The sequence below is a fragment of the Anthonomus grandis genome, chromosome 2 (genome assembly GCF_022605725.1).
Source record: "Anthonomus grandis grandis chromosome 2, icAntGran1.3, whole genome shotgun sequence".
NCBI lineage: Eukaryota > Metazoa > Arthropoda > Insecta > Coleoptera > Curculionidae > Anthonomus > Anthonomus grandis.
In genome coordinates, this window is record NC_065547.1 from 3549565 (window position 1) to 3571040 (window position 21476).

Sequence of the window (21476 nt, forward strand, 5' to 3'; positions counted from 1 at the left end):
ACGTCGTATTTTCCACAATTACGGTTCAAATTTTAAATTTTGTGCGAAATTGAGGTTAGGAATTGGTTTATATCCAAGTTATAATTTGATTATAGAATCAAATCTATTTAGTTTCAGTGCTTCGCCACTAAGGCCACAGATGGCGCGGTCGGCGCATCAACTATATCATATATCACATTATATAATATTATAGTAGAATTATTAAATAATTAGAGTTATATTATAAATCACCACAAAATATCCTCATTCACTATAATTTACGCATATCTGGTTTAAATCGGTTAAACATTACCGAAATGACAAATAAAATGTCACTATAAAAAAACAACATGGCGCCTCGTTGATTAAACGTCAATCAGTGCTTCAGTGTTTCGCCGCCAACAAGCTTTACTGGCGCTGGCGGCGCTTTATTAAAGACTTATTCAGGGTGGCCCTCGATTTAAAAAAAAATATCACCATAATAATTTCCTTGCCGTGTGCCATATCGAAGACAATAGAAATAATTAAAAAAATAAATAAAATCTTAAGCCGTCGCACACCTTACGTCAATTATTCGTCCCTATTATGTCAACCGGCGAACCGACAGTCGAAATAAACAAAAGTACAACGCCCCGAGACAAAAGAAGCATTATTACCTAATTACCATAATCATTATGGTAATATTTCATGGGCAAATAATCATACAATACGCTTATTAGCATAAAATTTCATTAGTTCCTTACCCACCTTTAAATATTTCTGAATCAGAAGACACTGTGTGTGTGTGTGTGTAATAGGATTGTTTACTTTCTAGGATCCACGTACCGAAGTACTTTGCTCTCTTTTCAACACGTGCGATTAATATAGTGTGGTATGTCTTGGACTAAGCATTCCGTTGCCAAATTTCCCTTTAGTATAAGATGCTTAAATATTGAACTGGCCCCAGGAAGCAACCAATGAGGCAATTAAAACACAGCGTAAAAAGAAACGTTCAATTTTCAAAAATTTAGCAAATAAGATATAATAAACAACCAAATTTATAACGAATCATAACATAACAACTTAATAAATGTGAACGATTTTCCGAACCAGTTCAACTTGAAAGCGGTGTATAAAAACGGCATTCTTCACGGGGTCATTCGTGCGTCGCGTCGCGCAACTCGGCAACGCCGCCCGACTTCAAAACATTGAAAATGGCGTCGTTATGATTCGGAATCCCGTCGGTCGCCCTTATCTCGTTTTCGAATCGGTTTAAATAAACAAATAGAGGCGAACCGGTGCCGAAATCCCGCTTAAATGTTAACAACGTTCAATAAACAACAGGGAAACGGTAAGAAATCGGTCGTATTCAGCCAACAAATGCGCGAAAATCCCCGGTGAAAATGTAATGTTCCCTTTGTTCCGGACGCGGTTGTGCAAGTGTCCATGTTTGATCTTCATTTGTTGTTTTTTTATGGGACAGTTTAATATTGTTGCTGGTATTCGCCTTCTATGCCCTTTCGTCTGGTGAGTACAGATTAGTGATTGATTTATCATTTATCCTAAAGAGAGTTTTCATTGAACAATTCCTCTCGCGAATTATAGTTCTTGGGTTGCTAGGGCGTATCAGACAAGAAGGCATTTTATGAGCAAGACCGAACTGGGCCGCTCGGCTGTTCCACACAGTTTTTGATATATTACAGTTTCTTTCAATTTTTATTAAAAATATCGATTCGGGCCTTATTGTGTTCTGTTTCCGAACCATAAATGGGTTTTTCGCGAGATTTATCGGTGGTGGGTGGCTTGACTTTTCTAGGAGAGTTTTTGCTGAAAATTGCTTCTGATGGTTTATTGGGGGAAAATCGGGCCGAATCCGGACAAATTACTTACCACATAATTCAATTTTCTTTTGATTTTTGGTGCTGAATTGTTCCAATAATTCTTTTATAAAGTGTATAACCCTAACACCAATTTATTCATGTTGTATAGGCATTATAATATAATATTATAGGCATAACAATTTTTGGACTTAATTTTATTAACTGAGAAGAAACTAATACTAAAATGCAAGTGCCTCACCTACTTTTAAACAGGTAGTATTGAGGGTAAGAAGTACACAATAATAAACTTATCCATGCTATGCCCATTATAGCTCTATGGTTGGATTCAGTGTTGCCTGGTGAGAGTGGTAAGAAAAAAATCCCCAAATTTTTGGCAAAAAAAAGTCCCTAGATTTTCCCCAAGTGCATTTTTTAGGTTAACAATAATCTACACAATTAATAAAAAAATTAAAATTTCAACCTCAAACCTTAACCTCATTCTTAGGATAGGAACATATAAAAATCAAGTGAAATTTATTAAAAAGGTTACGAAATCTAAAGACTAAGAAAATCTAGATTTTAAGTAGAGATGTTGATTTTCGTTACTTTTGATTACTCGTTACTAATCATTACTCGACTATTAAGTAATCATTTAAAGTATTCTTTACTATGATTACTGTACCAATTGTGTTACTTTTATTGGTATTTGCATGTAAAATACCGCTATCGGTACCGATTGACAATAATCATGCACAAAAATTAATAATAAATATAAAAAAAAATAAAAATTTAATTAAAAATAAAAATGCTGATTTGGTATTTACATATTAATTCCAGCGTCATCATTTGTTAGTCGCTTCGTATCTATACTATGTTTTCCTATAACTCGCATTTGATTACATACACCATACATATGTACGGTGGTCTGCGCTTGATGCTGTATATTTATTTTTTTATTTTTAATAACTTTATTTATGACCCAAAAACAGTTTACAAACTGGCACCAGGGCCTAAAACTTAACAAAAAAAAAAAGAAAAAATACAACAAAATTAGGAACATAATTCTAAATAAATTTAGTACAATATTACTTGATTAATATAGAGATTATGGCTTACAGCCTTACATATTTAATATATTTATTTGGTTTACCTTAGGGTATTGTTTTAGTCTTTTACACATATTTTTGTAGCTTTTTAGATTCACAATAGTTTCTGGAATTTTATTGAAGACACTTATTGCACTATGTAATGGAGAGTCCTTACATTTTTTTGTTCGCACCAATGCATTTCTCAACATGTTTTTATTTCTTAGCTGATACTTTTGACAGTCTTTAATTTGTAATAATTTTCCCTTTAAACTAGTCTTAATATTATTTAACTGTATACATTTTATAAATTTAATTTGTTCATAGGTTCTTAATTGATTAATGTTTAAAATACCAGTATTTTTATGAATTATATCACTTGGTGTGTAATAATCTAAAGAATAAACTAAATTAACTGCTTTATTTTGCACTTGTTGTATTTTATTTAATAAATAATTTGGAACATTTCCCCAACATACTATAAGGTACCTCAAATGTGGTTCAATAAAGCTGTTGCAAAGTAATTTTTTTGTTTTAATATTTAACATATGAGAGCACCTTCTCAAAGCACCAAGCATAGGAGATATTTTGTCGCTAATTTTTTGTATATGATTATTCCATGAAAGTTTATTATTTATATTTAAACCTAAATATTTGTAGTCTGTCACTTCTTTAGGTTTATTGCCGCTTACATGTACACTAATATCACATTTTGTTTTATTTTTATTACTTACAATCATGTAGACAGTTTTGGTAGCATTTATACTAAGCCTATTATAACACAGCCACTTATAGTATATATCTAAAGAGTCATTTATTTCCTTTTCAAGGGTTTTAATGTCTTTGGCTGAGAACACTAGAACTGTGTCATCAGCAAACATAAAATACTTAGCCATAAGACCAGCATATTTTAGGCTATGCACATACAATAGGTAAAGCAACGGGCCAAGCACTGACCCCTGCGCTACCCCCACATTTAAAGTCTCTGCCTCACTGTTTTGGTCTTTTACTGTTGTGTAGTGTCTCCTACCTACTGAATATGTCCTTAGTAAGCTCCCTCAAAATCCCATTTTACTAGTTTTACTTAGCAGCAATTCAATATCAACAGTGTCGAAGGCTTTTTGCAGGTCGACAAAGACAGCTACAACATATTTTTGTTGATCAATTTCATTTGACACATACTCTAATAGGTCCGAGACAGCTCCCAAGGTGTTACTCTTTGTTTGAAATCCATATTGTTGGTCATCGAATTGAAAATTCTGTTCTATAAACCTAGTCATACGTTTCTTAATTATTTTTTCTATTAGTTTGGTGAATGTACTCAGTAGCGAAATAGGCCTATAGTTGTTTAGATCCTCACATTTTCCATTCTTGTGCACTGGTATTATATTTGCTGTTTTTAAGTCTTTTGGAAAAATTCCTGTCTCTAATATTCCATTAACCATTGTCACTACAATATCTCCTATTACATGGGTTAATTTTTCTAAGTCTTTGGTGGTAACTTTGTCCAGGCCTGGAGAGCTGTTTTGTTTCAATTCAGAAATTGTATTTATTATTTCATTTTTGTTTGTAGGTTCTAAGAAAATGGTATTTATTGTTTCCTCCTCTATAAATGTTGTAGTTTGAGTTTTTTCCATTTTAAGGGCAAGTTTTTTTCCTATAGATGTAAAATGGTGATTAAACTCCTGTACAATTTGTTTTTCGTTTGTAATTTTTTGTCCATCTATCTCAATTTGCTTTATTTTAGTATTGTTGTTTTTCTTTTTCTTATAAAGTTCATTAATCACTCTCCATGTCAGAAAGAAAGAAAGAAAGAAAATGTGCTATATTACGTAAGACAACAAAATCTTGTGTACAAGCATCCTAAAAACTAAAAAATTCCAAATTCACTTTAAATTTTAAACAAACATAACTTCTAAAACACTTTACCATAAAATTCACACACATTACCAAAATTAATCATAACAAAACAGATTGAGAAAAAAAAAGCATCTTTTTGATAAATTTCATTAAAAAATAAGTAAAGCTGTCAATAAAACAGAATTTAGAAGAAGTAAATTACATTATTTAACAGGAAACAAAACTAAAACACTAAAATGATGTCAGAGCACAGGTTAAAAGGTATCATTAAAAAAATCGTCAAGGCTATAATATGCCCTGGATAATAAAAGTGATTTTAATTCCTTTTTGAATCTCTTAACTTCTAAAATTTGTCTGATACATAGAGGAACATGGTTGTAAATTTTTTTGCTGAGGTATATAAGTGAGTTCTTCGTGAGGGAGGATGTAGGGATTGGTAAGGGAAAATCGTTAACCTGGCGAGTCATATGACCAGTGTTAGAGGGAGGTTTAGGACATTTATGAATAAGAGTAGCTGTTTCTAAGATAAAAAGAGAAAAAGAGAAAAAAAGAGAAAAAGAGAAAGTGAAGTGTCTTCTTAGAATCTCCACTCACTGCCTTAAATCTCATCATCTCAGCATACTTCTGTTGCAAATTCTTTTGCATATTATTTACTGTATTTTTCATGCTCTTAAATTCTCTTTCTGTAAAATCATTTGGGATCCTCTTCCAGAGAATATATAGTTCATCCCGTATTTTTAATTTTCTTATAAACTCCGGAGTAATCCAATCATTAGCAGATCTAATCTTTAGTGTATATTTCTTAGAACATTGGTTTTTAGAGTTAACAATAATCTCAGCCAATTCTTGGAAGGATTGTATAAATAGTATAGAGTATAGGTATTATGTAGTAATCAAAGTAATCATATGTTTTTGAATTCAGTATTCTTTACTTCGGGTATCAATGAGTAACAAGTACTCCTGTAACGCATAGTTACTTTTTCAACATCTCTAACTTTAAGGTTAGGAAATTGAAGTCAAGTCGAAGTTACATGCAAATTTGTGTTTCATAGAAGGATAACTTTATTTTCCAGAGATAAGTTTGGAAACACTTAAATCAAGTAGCATTTATATGAAAAGAGTACCTATATATATTTATACCTTGACAAATGGCTTTGTGTTTACATTCAGCATTTGTGGAGTTTTGTGTTTTTTCTTTAGTTTTTGGTTGAAAAAGGAAAAAAATTGAGTCATTTCAGTGTTTTTATGAACTGTTATGATAGTAAAAACTTGTACCACACCATGGGAAAATGGTGAATATATATCCGATCTTTTCACAAGTAAATACCGATATTGTCATATCATCATATCAAGGGACAACTGTCATCATAAATGTAGAATAATAAAAAGTCTATAAGAAATATAACATATTTAATTTCCTTAAAAATTCTTTTTATTAGATAAGTACTTTTACTCTAATGAAGTTTGTTAAAAAAACGCATAGAGTTCATAAATGGTAATATTGTTTATAATTTAAAGCATAGTCTAGTCATATCATGTAAATATTTTTTGAGGACATCACTGGTAAAGAGTACTTGTGTTGGTGGAATCAACAATAATGTGATTGAGCAGCATTGCATTGTTGTTGCCTTTTTCTCTGATATACCTTATCTACATTCATATAACTTTGAATGTTGGTTGCTTTATAGAGTATCTTATCATATTTTATGAAAAAAAATGCTTCATATTTTATTGAAGAGGAATAATATTCTATTGCGCCTGTGAAAATAAAAATATGTTACTATAAAGTGTGTTTTTTTTTGCCATTTCTACATGAGCATTCGGCATCATTGCATTACAGATGTTGCAATCAAACAAACTACCCATAGTTCCATGTCAATGCTAATTCTAGCCTTTCAATGTTGCAAGAGCCCAATTTTATTCCCGATCTACTGTCATTTTCCCAGGGTATAGGGTCAAAACTCTCCTATTTGCTGGTGACTGAACATTTTACATAAGTTACCATCCTTCAGAAATCAAAAACTATAGGGACTCGGAAAAAAATCTTTGCCAATTGCATTTTAGCAAATTATTCGTCCTTAAATAATCTGAAATCTCAAAGCATATTCAAGTCAAAGTCAAATATCTCTTTATAAGAGAAATAAAATACTAGGCATTTAGAACAGATAAAATAAGTAATTAAATTCTAAACTGCTTAAGGTAAAATACATTATAAAAAATAAGTTAAATTTAATAAAATAAGAGACAATTAAAAATAATAAATCCACAACATTGGCAATAGACAATCTTATAAAACTTGTAACTGAGGGATGGGGTAATGATTTGTATGCTTCTTTTTATAATCTCACTAAGGCATTTGATTATGTCTCTCATGAAGGTTTAATCCAGAAACTAAAATCTTACGACCTAGATGAGGCAATCATAAGGTTAATTCCATAATAAGCAAGCAACATGAGGATCTGTTATTGTTTAGAAAAAGGCCTAAAGGAATCATGCAGTTTAGAATAAATATTACTCTATGCAAAAAAAAGCCATTACTGGCCCATTGCAGTTTCAAACTCAAGTTTGTTGATGTACAGTTGAATGGGGGTTTAATCTGGGGGCATATCTTGATAACCTGTAAACAAAACTATCAAAATAGCCTTTAAACACTTCTTACAACATATCATAGCAACTTTCATTCCACTGAACCTATGAGAAAATGTTTATGGATCATTTCTGGGTTGGATTATGGGGAAGTCTGTAGCAATTTTAAAAAACCAAGAATTGTAATCTCCCTGAATGTACCTACATTCTGCAGTGTTTGTTGTAGATTAGACAGAATCTTCAACTATAAGGCTCCTATGACAACTTCTATCAACATAACTATCCTACTAGGAATGCCAGCTAAGACAGATCCTAATATTAGGGGGTTCTACTAATATCTATGAGCCATAAAAATGCTTTGCATGCTACAGTTTTACATAAAATCAGTAATTGAAAGCAACAAGAACAATATTCATGGTCATTAAGGAATAAAAAATATCTTGGTTTCAAGATTTCTTATATGGAGTGGAAATACATTAAAGCTGTATATAATTTAGTAGTCAGACCTCTGGTCAGACCGTCATCTAGTTCTAGAGAGCCTTGGAAAGTCTCTGATAATGTTGCTACTAAGCCTGGTATTGTAACTGGGAAATGTTATTAGCAATGTAAATTAAATAATAAGCTTTATTTCCAACAGATTACATATGCCCAGTTACAGGAGAATCAATTAAATATATAAATGTACAAGTACAAATGCATGAACTGTATTAGATTCATGCAACTAAACTATAAAAGAATTGCTATATAATCAAAAAAAGTAGTGAGTTTGAGATAATAAATAATAAAAAATCAACACTAAATTAGGATAAGAATCAAGAATTAATTTAAATCAAAAAGAGCATTAAAAAAATGAGTAAATAAATGCATTAAAACTAAATAACCTAGCCTCCCCCACCGACCATACGCAGGTGACTTAAAATAAGTGCCAAATTGTCATGGTGAATGTCACAGGAATCAGCAATAGTGTTAAAGTTTTGACACATAAAGTGAATAGGATTCTGGTACAGAATGTTGGCTGTGTCCAAGTTAAAGGCTGGACACTGTCTAGATCCTGGGCGTGGTATATGAAAGCAAATCCTTTGCAAAAAGGATGGGCAGTCAATTTTATGGTTAAGTAAATTAAACAAGAATTTCACCGAATGCATTCCTCTCCTCTTCGCAAGTGACCGTTCAGTATATCTAGAGAGCAGCAAGTTATGGTCAAAACACCTTGGAGGATAGACTCCATCATCCTTAAATGCCAAACACTTAAGGAATATCATTAAACATTGATAGATGTAGGTGCAAGGAAATGTAAGTGTTTGAAGGTCTCTGAAGTATTGCCTGCGCATGGCTAGAATGTCCACAGTTCAGGATTGTATTGAAGAAAAGTAACTGTGGTAGACAGGCAGAATAGTGGACAGGGGTGTAATAGCCCTTAAGAATCTTATCCTGAAAAGTATTCTATTTAGTTTGCCCAATAGGTGATTTACATGTTTTTCCATGTTAATTTCTCATAAAAAACTGGGTCTCATATAAAAAGTTGGTCTTCAATGCATTTAGGGAAAATCATGTGGCCAAAAACTATTCATGAATATATTTTATTACCTGTCATCTCTAACCCAGGATCAGAAGCTGCATATTGGATAACTTTACTAGTATCATCTGTAAAAGGGATAAAAATATTATAAATGTATGTGAGGAATTAGCAAACAAGTATGACATAACCTTGTGGAACGCCATGATTGATGGCTGTTGACGCACTGTTTATAAATCCAACATATTGACTGCAACCCTGAAGGTTTCATTAGTCCCCCATCATTAACATCCAGATGGTATAATTTAATTTCTGGATAAGGATCCCATGAAAGACAGAATGAAGATTCCATGTGAGTCTATCTATTGCCGATGTTGTAGGTTTGTTATTTCTCAAACCAAATTGGGTGTTATGTTTTTTCAAAGTAGATAGTTAATTGATCCTTTAAAAGACTTTTAAAAATTTTAGAAAGTATAGGAAGAAAGAAATTGGGCGATAGTTTGTTAGTTCATCCTCAGAACCCTTATCCTTGAAGATGGAAATAACTTTTGGTTTTTTAAATATACTCAGGAAAAGGCTGGTAGAAATACATTGGTTTATGAGTTTGGTCAAAGGAATAATTATAAGTTCTCTATGAGTTTGAACTATACTAGTAGCCTCTAGTCCTATTGCTTAGCACCTTGTATCTCGAAACCAAAAATCAAATAAAAAAATCATTATAAGCTTACCTGTTAATGCTGAAAACAGCACATTTATTATTAAATATAATAAAACCATATTAAATTAATTTCACTCTGAACATATTTCCACTACATTAAATGAAAATTATAAAAGGGACTGCCACATATTTATATATATATGTACATTTGAAAAATAATTTCCTCCCATGAAATAAAATGAAATAATAATCTTTAATACATTTATTATGCCAGGAAATTAAATGGACACAAATTGAATTTCCTTATATGAGGCTTTTAATAGATAAAACCAGCGATATTCCGCGGCTGGATGTTTAATGATTCATGGAACCGAGCATTTTTGTGTCCTTTAGGAAATATTTTCATTATTCAGAGTGAAGAGGCATGCATAACGACTGCTGGTCAGGCCTTGTGCACTCTTTATTTTACAATATGGAAATTGTAGTTTGTTGCCCCTGGGTGGGGATTCTGTATGGAAAAATTTACAAAATTACACATTTGGCTCACAGTTTTGGACAGTTTTATTAAATGGTTTTTAGAGGAAAATTTATTTTTACATTGATAAACTCAATGGTGAATGCATCGGGGCCATTTAGAGTGCAGTAGTTTCAACCCCAGTTGAAGTGACCTGAAAACCATTTAATTAATTTGTTAACATCAGGTGTTTTGTAATTCAACTTTGACATGTTTTATTGATACAATAGAAATTGTTTTTAACAAAGCAAAATTCATTTATTTGTCAAACTGTCAAACAAATCCCAGTTAAAATTCAGGAAAAAAAAATTAAAATGAAGGATTTATATAGGAAGAGGTTATAAAATAGTAATCATTGAAGTAATTATGTTTTTAAATCTAGCTATAGTATCATTAAACAGGTCAATATCTTGTGTGTGTGTTAATATGTTGCTGTGTAAAATATGAAACCATGAGCAAACTCGATATACAGGTGCATTTCTTGCTAAGTTAGTATAGGTCTCTTATTGAAAAAAAAGCGAAGATGTGTTGTAATGTGGAACAAGAGTTTAAAAAGCTGACTGCTTAAAATAGCATAATGCCTTAGAAATAAAAAAATTAATCTTTGTAGAAGTCTCAGATTAATTTGAAGCATAGATATTTTGGGACAAAAGAATATTATTTATTGTATTATACTTGACAAATAACTTGTACAGTAACTTGCCGACTTATATCTTCAAGCCCATATTGTTTGAGTCTCGTTAGCAACATATCATGGGATTTATGCAGTTGAAGGATTTGGAGAGGTTGCAGAGGATTGCTCCTATATGTAGACTCTTCTCAAAATCTCCGACTACATACTCTATGAGAAATATCATCGCTGCTACAGTCAATCTTTGCTGTCTGAACCCAAATTTTTTACGTGAAAAGTTTGTTTTTTTTCCAAAATACAGTGTACATTTGATTTTTTTAGCAATAGGTCAAACACTTTGGATATAGCAGGCACCAAAGTAATTGATGGTAAGTGGTAATAATTATTAGGGTCTTTAGTATTGCCCTTTTTATAAGAAAGGTAAGATAATCCTAACTATTATTAATATCTATATCTTGGAGTGCGCATGTCAAGTACATAAAAATCTTTCAAACTACATGAGATCTGGAGATCTTAATTTTTATGAAACTCGAAATGCAGATAAATTATACATCCCTTTTACCCGGTTTTCGCAGGTACAGGATGGTCTGGAAATTACATCTCTCAAAATTTTTAATCATGTAGAATAAAGAGAGCTAAGACTTTTCCAACTTTTAAGAGGGCTCTTAGGGCCATGTTAGCTGATGGCCCTTTTTATTTGTTGACAGAGTTCTTTAACTGTAGATTTATTGACTAAATTAAGTTAAATTTGTTTCCTTTCATATCTTTGTAATTTTATACTATTTTTATTAGCATTGTAGTTTTTATTGACAATTCCTATACATTGTTATGATGTCGATGGAAATAAATGATTTGATTTGGTACACTCACTCACATATACAAGAGTGATTATATGGGTTAAAGGTACAATTAAAGTATCTGTTAATTTTTTTTCTATTAAATTTGTACTAAAACTATAAACATCTTTGCAATAGATTTTATATTATTTATAGCTTTTTTATTAGGGCCAACTTCATTATTTAAAATGGGACTTTATATGGAATTTAATGTTATGATAATGTTTTATTCATGATATACAAAGGTTTATTACAATTATGTGTTATGTTAATAATATACAATTATTATTTCATAAAAGTGAAATGTTAAAGCATGGTAGGTATTTGTATATTTAAAAACGTTGATGAAATGTGTTTAATGGAATGAGATTTATCGTAAATATTATTTAATAAAAAAATTAGACCATCGCATTTTTTTTTTAAATCCTTGTTTAGTTTTGAGCAAATTTGTAGTCTTGAGTTTCTTTTATGTGTGTATAAAACAAAATACAATTTTGGTTCGCATCAGAAATGCTCACTAAGTATAGGTATATGAAACATCTTGACCATATACAGTTGATAAATGGATAGTGTTAACGTACAAAGAACCAAGCGCCAAATTTTAAAGTCGAGATTTTTAACGAAATAAGTTTATTGCACATAAAAAATTTCTAAACAAATTATGATGGTATTTTCCTAAAAGTAGAGTGTCTGCGTATATTATGTAAACTATCTATAGTCAAATAAAGCTATACATATTTGTAAAAAAATTTTGAAAACTTAGATATTTTACGGATGGTTCACTACTAGGTACTATTATTATAGTGCGATAATAAAAAGGGAACCAAACGCCTGGTTCCTTTGCAAAAACTTTCGGAAAAATTTGGTTTTTAAAAGGCCGTAAATATTTGGTTCTTTAGGGTAAGTCCGGGATAGTTGACTCACTTTTTTAAAAAATGACATAAAATGAAAACCCAAATGTTAATCAAACCAAAGAAAAGAGATTTAACATAAGCATTTATTATTAAGTTAACGTCAAAAGTAACATTTAAAGAAAAACTAAAAAATCTAACTCTACAAACAATTTTTAAAAAATAAGCTGAATGGGCCAACTCTCGCAGGTGCTATGGGTTAGTTGGCTCACCCATACTGGGTGAGACGGCCCATTAAAAAAACTTAATTTAACATCGCTTTTTTGATAAAATTTTTCCACATAGGTCACAGAGATTCAAATATTTAGAGCAGCTTTCATGGAACCACCTTGTGCAGTGAATACATTGAATCCAGTCATCAGTTTTAGTTGTGAGTTTGTATATCTCGCCACATCCAAGGCATTCTGTAGAATCGTCTTCTTGTGAGCAATCCTCAGATTCGGAAACATAGTCGTCTTTATTTAATTTAAGTTTTTTCGATCTTGGTTTTTGGGTGGTTAGGTTTAATTTATTTTTCCCTTTTATGTTTTTAGTTTGTTCCTTATTTTTTTGTTTTTGCTTGTTTATAATCGTCGTATTTTTTTAAATTTCTTTCTTATTTTCTTTGTCCTTCTTACGCGCGTTAGCCAATTTTTGTTTTTGAATATTTTCCGGAGATGTTAGGACGCAAGCTACCTGTTTTGCTATTTTTCGTGCATTTTCAATATTATCTGATGTGCTTGGAACAGGCGAAAATTTGTTTAACAGTGTTCCGGGTGTGTCCTGATTTTGATCTTCATCACGTTCCGATGGTATGTTATTCAAGCCTATGACGTTGACGTGGATGGTATTGCTTGTTCTTGTTTTGGCATTTGATTTTCATCATTATTAGCTCTATTTGCATCTTTATTAACTGTTGCCGTATTATCTAAAAATGTTTTTTTTTATAAATAAATAAAAATACGTTTGTTAGAGGGACTTACCCAAATTTATCATTTCCTCTTCAGATCCCAAATATGCGTACTCTGGTATGGCTGAAGGATTAAAGGGACAAACACCTGTTGACCTAAAAGCAGATACAGCATTCTCAACTGTCGCAGCTTTTGACCACGCCTTAGATAGCAGCTGGCCAAATTGTAACCGGTTAATTTTCCTAGTTGGATTTGTTCTAATAAATGTGTTGCAAGCATTATTAAAGAAAGCTTTAAGGCTCTTAAAAAAACATCTATCTAAAGGTTGGAGAAACTGTGTGGTATGACTAGGCAGGCAAAGATGAATAACACCATGTTTATCAGCGTATTCAAGCATCTCTGATAAGCTGCAATGGCTAGCATGCCCATCCAGTAAAAGTAGAACTTTTCCTTGCGGTTTACGTGGTATAAATTGATTTTTTAGCCAAGCAAACATTATATCAGTGTTAATGTAAGCTGATTTTTCATTCGTATAAACAGTGGAGCCAGGGGGCATTCCATCTTCAAACAGCTTTTTTATTTTTCCCCTTGAATATACAAGTAGGTGGTATGTAATAACCTTCTGCATTACAACATGATATTACTGTTATATGGTTTCTCCCTTCTCTGAAGCAGTAATTGCAGCAACATTTTTTGAGCCTTTTGTAGCAATAACATAACCAGGTTTATTATTTAATTGTAAGCCCGTTTCGTCCATATTAAATATGTGACCAGCTTTGTTCATTATTTCTCCTTCGATTAATGTGGTTTCAAGTAAATTAAAATACACAGAAACATCTGTCTTATTCATTCCTTTACAACGGGCTAGTGACACCCCTTCAGCTTTTCACCTAACACTTAAGTCGAGCCCGCACTATAGACGGATGGAGAGCAGCTTAACGGGTAGAGGGTGAAGGTTAATGGGTAGAGAGTAATATACCTTATGCGCACTAATTCGATGAAAAATTATTTGATTAGATTGGTAATATTATTCCAACGACCAATTTAATCAAGTTCAGTCGTAAATTGTAGCTCCCGTGAGTGACTTTAAAATCATGCCCCTTGATTTTTGAGTTTTTTCTTAATTCGTCTGCTGGGTCTCATATAGTTTTGCGTTTAAAAACAGCCGCAATTAATTTTTCCTCTATTTTGCGACCAAACACTACCTCGCGCCTGGTTGAAAATATCTATCATGACTGATACTCAGTGGCTTGCTTGGCGAGTTGCTACGCTGCTTAAGTTGGTGGGGGCTCGCAGTGCGGTTGTTCTGGTTAAAATCGCTTGTCGGAAACATACCTCGCGGGTTACTTGGAGGGTTGCTTAGCGCCTGGCTACCCACTACCCTCCAGGTAACTGGCTTGCACAGCGGCATCAGGTTTAGGTCGGGGTTTCGTTTTAAAAACATAGTTAACCAATCATACCCAGCCAGTTTTTTCTCTCTATTAAATGTATGTTTAATGTTCAACTGCTCTGCCAAGTTAAATGCCATTGCTCTGACGCATTCACGAGTTGGTGCAAATCCATGTTTCTGTAATTTCTGGATATGTAGCTTAATGTTTTTCTCATTTTCGATACCAAGAACACAAGGTGGACCAAAAGCTCGTTTCTGGAAATCATTGTTTTTGAAGCGCCTGCGAAATGTTGGTGGTGGAATGTTGTTAAAATTACGGCAATAACACCATTTCTGACAGCTTCTGCAGCATTGACTAAATATTCTTCAGTCCAGTTTCCTCTTTGCACTGAACCTTTTCTAATGTAGTCAGTCGGCATGACTCTAAAAAATACATTTATATACTTTGGATGTCTAAATTGTATACTAAATGCCAATTTTAGACTTAGATTTTTGTAAGGATTAAATGAAAAAATTATTTTTGTTTTCCGGGATAGATGGCCCATGGGCCAACTTTTTTAGCAAAACTTACCTTAAAGTGTAGAAAAAAACCGCAAACCTGGATCACGATATATACAGCACGTTGGATAGGATGTGTCTAAAGCTACAATGCGGTAAATCAAATATATTTAGGAAATATTAGAAAGAGCCATCTCACCCGGCGGGCCATCTCTCCCGGAATTACCCTATTATTAATCTTAAATAGGCTATTTTTGGATTTCTTTGATTAAGTTTCTCAATGTACATGAAACATAGGATGGGTTCCTTTTTTAAAAACGAGAAAATACATAAAAAGCATTTTTGAAAAATGGTAAAATGCAAATAATTCAAACCCTCAAATTTCTCTTAAGCGGGTAAAATGGTTAAAAAAATAACAGCTTGCTGTTTATGAGTATAATTTATACAAAAATATGTAATTGTTATAACAAAATTAATTAACTTAAACGTAAACATTTATTTGGCCTGATATGTAAAAAAAACATTATTGCGTTAAAAAAAAAATAGTCAAAATTATTATACAACAGCAGTATTGTTAGTCCTCTTGATATTCGAAATCTAAATCTGCATTGTATCCATCAATATCGTCAATAATTTCTTCGCCAGCTATAAGCGACGTATAAAAACTCTGATCTGCCTCGGGAATAAGATGCATAACGGATCTTAATATCATTAAGTTTAGGCGTTGAAATTGGTTTGCCATTAGGATAAAGTATTGGCAATTGTAAACTAAATACTTCTGTCTGTTTACCCTCATGTTTTGGTTTAATATCAACCTCTACAAAAGAATCTTGATCATGTCTGAATTTAAAAAATATACTATAAGGGGAGCTTTTATTAAGTTTTATTTCCCTGACATCAAGCCAGTTTATTTTTTCGCCAATTCTTAGTCATTGTATGTATTATGAATGGACTCTTTTTTCTTGAATTCTTCATGACATTGACGTAATCATGTGGCGTATATTATAACCTTTGCTGATATTTTAATGCCTTTTCAATGTCCCCAAAATCCGAATCGTTGGGTAAGAAACTATGGCCTGATACCAGAAATTTCATGCTAATATTTTGCAGTACGTAAGTTGAACAGTTATTTAAAATATGCTTTAGTATTAGGCAAAGTTTAATATTACGGTTCTGTCCACCACAGGAATCTGACCATAAATGTAAATCTGTTATGTTTTTTTCAAAAAAAAAAAATTTCATCAAATATTTTAGGTGTAATTGAATTTAAAAACTAGAGATGTAAATCGCGTGTCAATTTTTTTAAAATGCCGAAATATTCTCCTTTTTGTAAACAGAATCGTATATATGATATACGTAAATTCTACAGTTAAATAAATATAATTATGTACCTACCTCGACGATATGTGGGTGATAAATATACCAAAACCAAAAATTTGCTACAAACTCGTTGAATAAATGTATATTTAACGATAGTAATATAATATATATATGATGTATTACTTGGGTTGGTAAGTATATATGTATTGTGTTTTATAATAATATATATTTATCTTAAAAATACCTGATTATTTGGATTCCTAACCTAAATTATTGTATAACGTTAAAACCATAAACCATGTAAACTTTACAACAACACATTTAATGGTATCAATTCTACATCTGTTAAACCAAAAAACAGATCTAAAATTGATAAGAATTTAATCAGAGTTAATTTTGTTAGTAACTGTTATAAATAAAACTCGATTGAAATTAGTAAGATTTTTTATTACACTATCCAGCCGCTTTATAACAGGGCCTCTGAAGGAGAGTTCAATATATTTTTTGTGGTGGCTTAATACTTCGCTCCTTCAAGTAAGAATCAAAGGACTAAACCAGAAAAGATGTATTCTGATATTTTATATCTATCAATAGTTGTGCAACCACTATTCTTGCTATAAGTGACACTTTCACCCCTTGATTCTCTATCATCCCTATACACTGGGCGCGCAATTACAGGTCACGTTTACTAGATTATCAGAGAGTGCTGTTGTTAACCATGCTCCAAATAAGTGAAACTGTTCATGCTGCAGAAATGCATATAGTTTGGATAAAGAAAAGGTAAGAAATGTAATATTTACATGACCCATGTACAAACTATCACCTACTTTTTGACAAATTGACATTTGAACTATCACTAGAAAATTTATAAGCCTATATTCATTAGTGGGTATCACTAAGTTAACATTTTCAAAACCATCTTTTTTTCGAATATCATTTAAAATAAAAAAGTTTTCTGCCGTAGAGGCGGTTTGAACCTGGGTCGTCGATATGGCTCCAAAGAATGTAATGACGGTTAAATTTAATGTGAAAAACGTGTATAATTGCTCAAAAACCTCATTAATAAAAAAGTTTATTAATATTTTACCGAGAAAGAACAACAGCCCAATTATTATCCTATAAAAAAGCTTATTTTTCCGTCCCCAGAATCACCGGGACCGCGATTAACTGAAAATAACAAAAACGATAAAATTCCTCCACCCAGAGTTCTCCGGACAGAAAAAAAAAATTCCCCGACATGATTTACGACAAAAAAGTATTTTCATATAATTCGGTATAGAAAAAAAAAGAGAGAGAGATAAAGAAAAATGAGGCACCTGTTCTCGTTCTCACGCCTCCTCTTTTTTCCTAATAAACTTTTATGAAGTGGAAAACGGCTCGCGTAATAAAAGGGCCGGTCCTCGGAAAATGTATCTAATTATACCTTAACCCGGCAAAAAGTTGCGGGATTAGAGTGAGAGACCCCCGTCTGGCACACGTGGGATATTGCGACCGCGGAGGCAGGTTATCTCTGCACCGGAACCGGGATTCACCGGATTTTATACTTAGAGGTATTTTTTTCTTTTTTTATTCTGCAGTAAAAAAACCCCATTTTTATTATTATTAGACAACGTTGCCATCTCGCTCCAAGTTCAAATCCCTGCCATGGCAAAAACACCAACTATGATTATCCAGTTCGTTATTTTAATTTTTATATGAGAAGAATCATCGTAAAAATTATCGTTAATATATTAATATATTATTATTAATATATTTATATATATTAATAATGCATAAATACATTAATATTTATATATGTTAATTATTATTAATATATTTATATATTAAATTAAAATGTGCTCTTAGTGCGGCCCTGGTTTTATTTTCACTCAAGTGACGCGTGACGTTTGATACGTGGTTTATCTGTCAACGTCGCTGGGGGACACGCGCCTATGACGTTAAAATAAGGACCGTATCGAGGTGATCTTTTAATTTTCAATAATTATTTTATTTTTTGGAAGAATAATAATCATCGAAAGTCAAAAAAAACAAAAGGACAAATTCAGGTATTTCTTTATTTTTTGGACACATCGATTAGTACTGGTTTTTGAACGCCTTTTGAAATAAAAAATAATGGTCTCAAACTACGGCGTGAACGTTTTGCAATTCTACGACATATTCTGAATACTTTTTAGAAACAAAACCAAATACCTAAAATCAATGGTTTGACAAACAGACCGACGAAACATATGGATCAAAAACATTTATTGCAATTACTGCTTAATTTGTTGCCCATTTGATCAAATGCTTCTTTTGCAAGGAAAATTTTGATTACATGATGTCTCAAGTAAAAACTATGACTCCAACATGAATATTTTATTATTTTATTTCTTTAGAAAATACGTACAAAGAAAGTAGTAAAAGTAGTCACTGGGGGACATAGTGTATTATGTGGACATTCCTCCATTAAGACACTAGTATTTGGTTCAAAATAATCAAACTTATCATAGTGTATATTACACCAGTATATATTTCAATGCGTCATCTAAATTATGAAACTATTATCAAATTGTAAGTACAAATTCAGTTGTAGTATGCAAAGACCCTGCAACAGAAGCCCCACAGTTTTTCTTTTAGTATAAGGGAGCTATTATCATAAAAAAGCCTATAATTTAAAACATATTGGCGCAAAAACTAACAACATTAAATCCTCCCTGCTGATTACGTAATTAATTTTTTTTACTACATGTAAATACAATAAAAATACAAGCACACGCAACATTATGAATACACCTTTATGAGAGTAAAATATATCAAGTCAGGTTCGTCAAATAAACAGATTGGACAATTTATCTTAGCGAAAATGGCCTTTTGTTCAGTTAGGGCAAAACGTTTAAGTAAGTGGAGAATAAAGTACTTAGGAAGCACATACGACAATCTTGTTTCGTACACCTATAAAAAAGTGAAGGCAGTATTGGAAAGGCGATGGGAGGAACTTGTTTACATAATAAATCCAATAATATAGTATGAAACCAGACTGTTGAGTGAAGGAGAGAAACATTAACGGATTTATGAAAGAGAAACATTCGCCTTAACCATTAGACGACGATTGAACCGATGTAATTATTTAACCAGCGACATAGGGCGCAACGAAAGTATGTACTGGAATTTGTTTCTAAATTTGAAGAAACTGGACCAATGGCGAATCGCAAACGCCATGTTGAAATCACGTAAGGAATGAAGGCATGGAAGTGGCTATTCTACAGCATGTTAATTTAGATCCTACATATCCGTCAATTGAAAACTGTAACTGGTGTTAGTTGTGGGAGAGGACACGCAATGAAACGACTCTTTCACTAGTTAAAAGATGGATTTATTTGAAAGACAAGTTGAGAGAAAACTTACAAACGGCGACAAGTTCAATAAAAAAGTAAAAACGCTTAACGGGAGAAAACTAAGCACGCTATTCTAACCTACAAAAAAATTGGATGGTGCAACGTCTGCCGTGAACACAAAAATCAAGTAAGCGTACGTGCACAACGTTGTCAAATTGAATTGTTGTTACATACTCTGCAAGATGTTGCTACACATTAACACCCCCTCTCAATTCAACCTTCATCCTAATATACATTCTACTTAAAAATTTTGACACAACTTTAAAAGTTAACTAAATTTTTAAAAAAAAATTACTTTGTCAAACACAAAATTCATTTAATTTCGACAAGGCTCAACTGGCTCCTTAAATACTTAAATCTAACAGATGGTAATCCTTTAGTAAACAAATCTGCCACTTGCTCATTTGTCGAAATATAATTTAACAAAACTTTACCAGAGCTTACAAGTTCCCTAACAAAATGTTGCTTAACGTCTATATGCTTTGACCTTTTTGTTTCGAGTGTTGACGCAATTCTAATACACGATTGATTGTCTTCATATACTTTAACAGGCGCAACATCCTTATCAAATAGTTCATCAAGAAGTTGAGTTATAAATAACACTTCTGATAAACACTGTGATAGAGCTACATACTCAGCCTCTGCACTTGACAATGAAACAGTATTTTGTTTCTTAGATTTCCAAAATACTAAGTTCTGAAATAGCTTTGCAATAAATCCTGAAATACTCTTTAGATCACTAGTATCATTCGCAAAGTCCGCATCAACAAAAGCAACTAATTCACCACTAGAATTACTTATATTCATCTTAAACTGTAAAACATAATTTTTAGTACCTTTCAGATACCTTAGCACCCTTTTCAACTCTTTCCAGTGCTCCATATTATAGGAGTTCTGAAATTTACTAAAATATGTAATCGCATAACATATATCGGGACGACTACCTAGCATAAGGTACATCAAACTACCGATTAACTGTCTATATGGAATCTTTGAAATGTCAATGTTCTTGCTCTGCTTATTAACACTGTTACTTCGAGTACTTAAATCTAAATTTAACTTAGGCTGCACTGGAATGTCACTTTCCTTAAACTGAGACATGTTAAATTTGACCAAAATTTTTTCAATTAGATCTATCTGATGTATCCTCACTGTTTTTAATAATGTTCAAGCCCAAAAATTTTAAACAAGAATTATTTGTCAAATCAGTCATTTCAAATTTAACTCTTAGTCTTTAGATCAGTCAAATCTGATAAAGAATTAGAAACTAGTATCAAATCATCAACATGAATTAATAAAAACATATTGTTTTTAAAATATAAACATGGATCTGCCTGTGACCTAACTAAACCTAATTCGCACAAGTAACTATTAAGCCTATCATACCAACCAAGTCCATAGAGAGACCTAAACAGTTTACACACACTTTTATCTACATTTGGTAAGTTTAACCCTTTTGGAATGTACATATAAACCGGTTGTTTTAATAACCCATTTAAAAAAGCGCATTTCACATTCATCTGATGTATATGCATGTTTTGCTCTACACTTAAACTAACTAAAATTCGAATAGTCATCATCCGTGCCACGGGTGCGTAGACCTCTTCTTCTAAGTCTGACTGCTGGAAG

At 32.2% G+C, this 21476-nt stretch overlaps 1 protein-coding gene across 13 annotated transcripts in view; it reads left to right on the plus strand.

Annotated features, from left to right (window-relative positions):
• The first annotated feature begins 217 nt into the window (after positions 1–217).
• LOC126750389 (uncharacterized) overlaps positions 218–21476 on the plus strand; it is a 387538-nt gene continuing 366279 nt past the window's right edge. For all 13 annotated transcript variants that reach the window (XR_007665705.1, XR_007665706.1, XR_007665704.1 and 10 more), the window contains exon 1: positions 218–1485. The gene's annotated coding sequence lies outside the window, so the exon portion shown is untranslated. The remainder of the gene's footprint in view (positions 1486–21476) is intronic.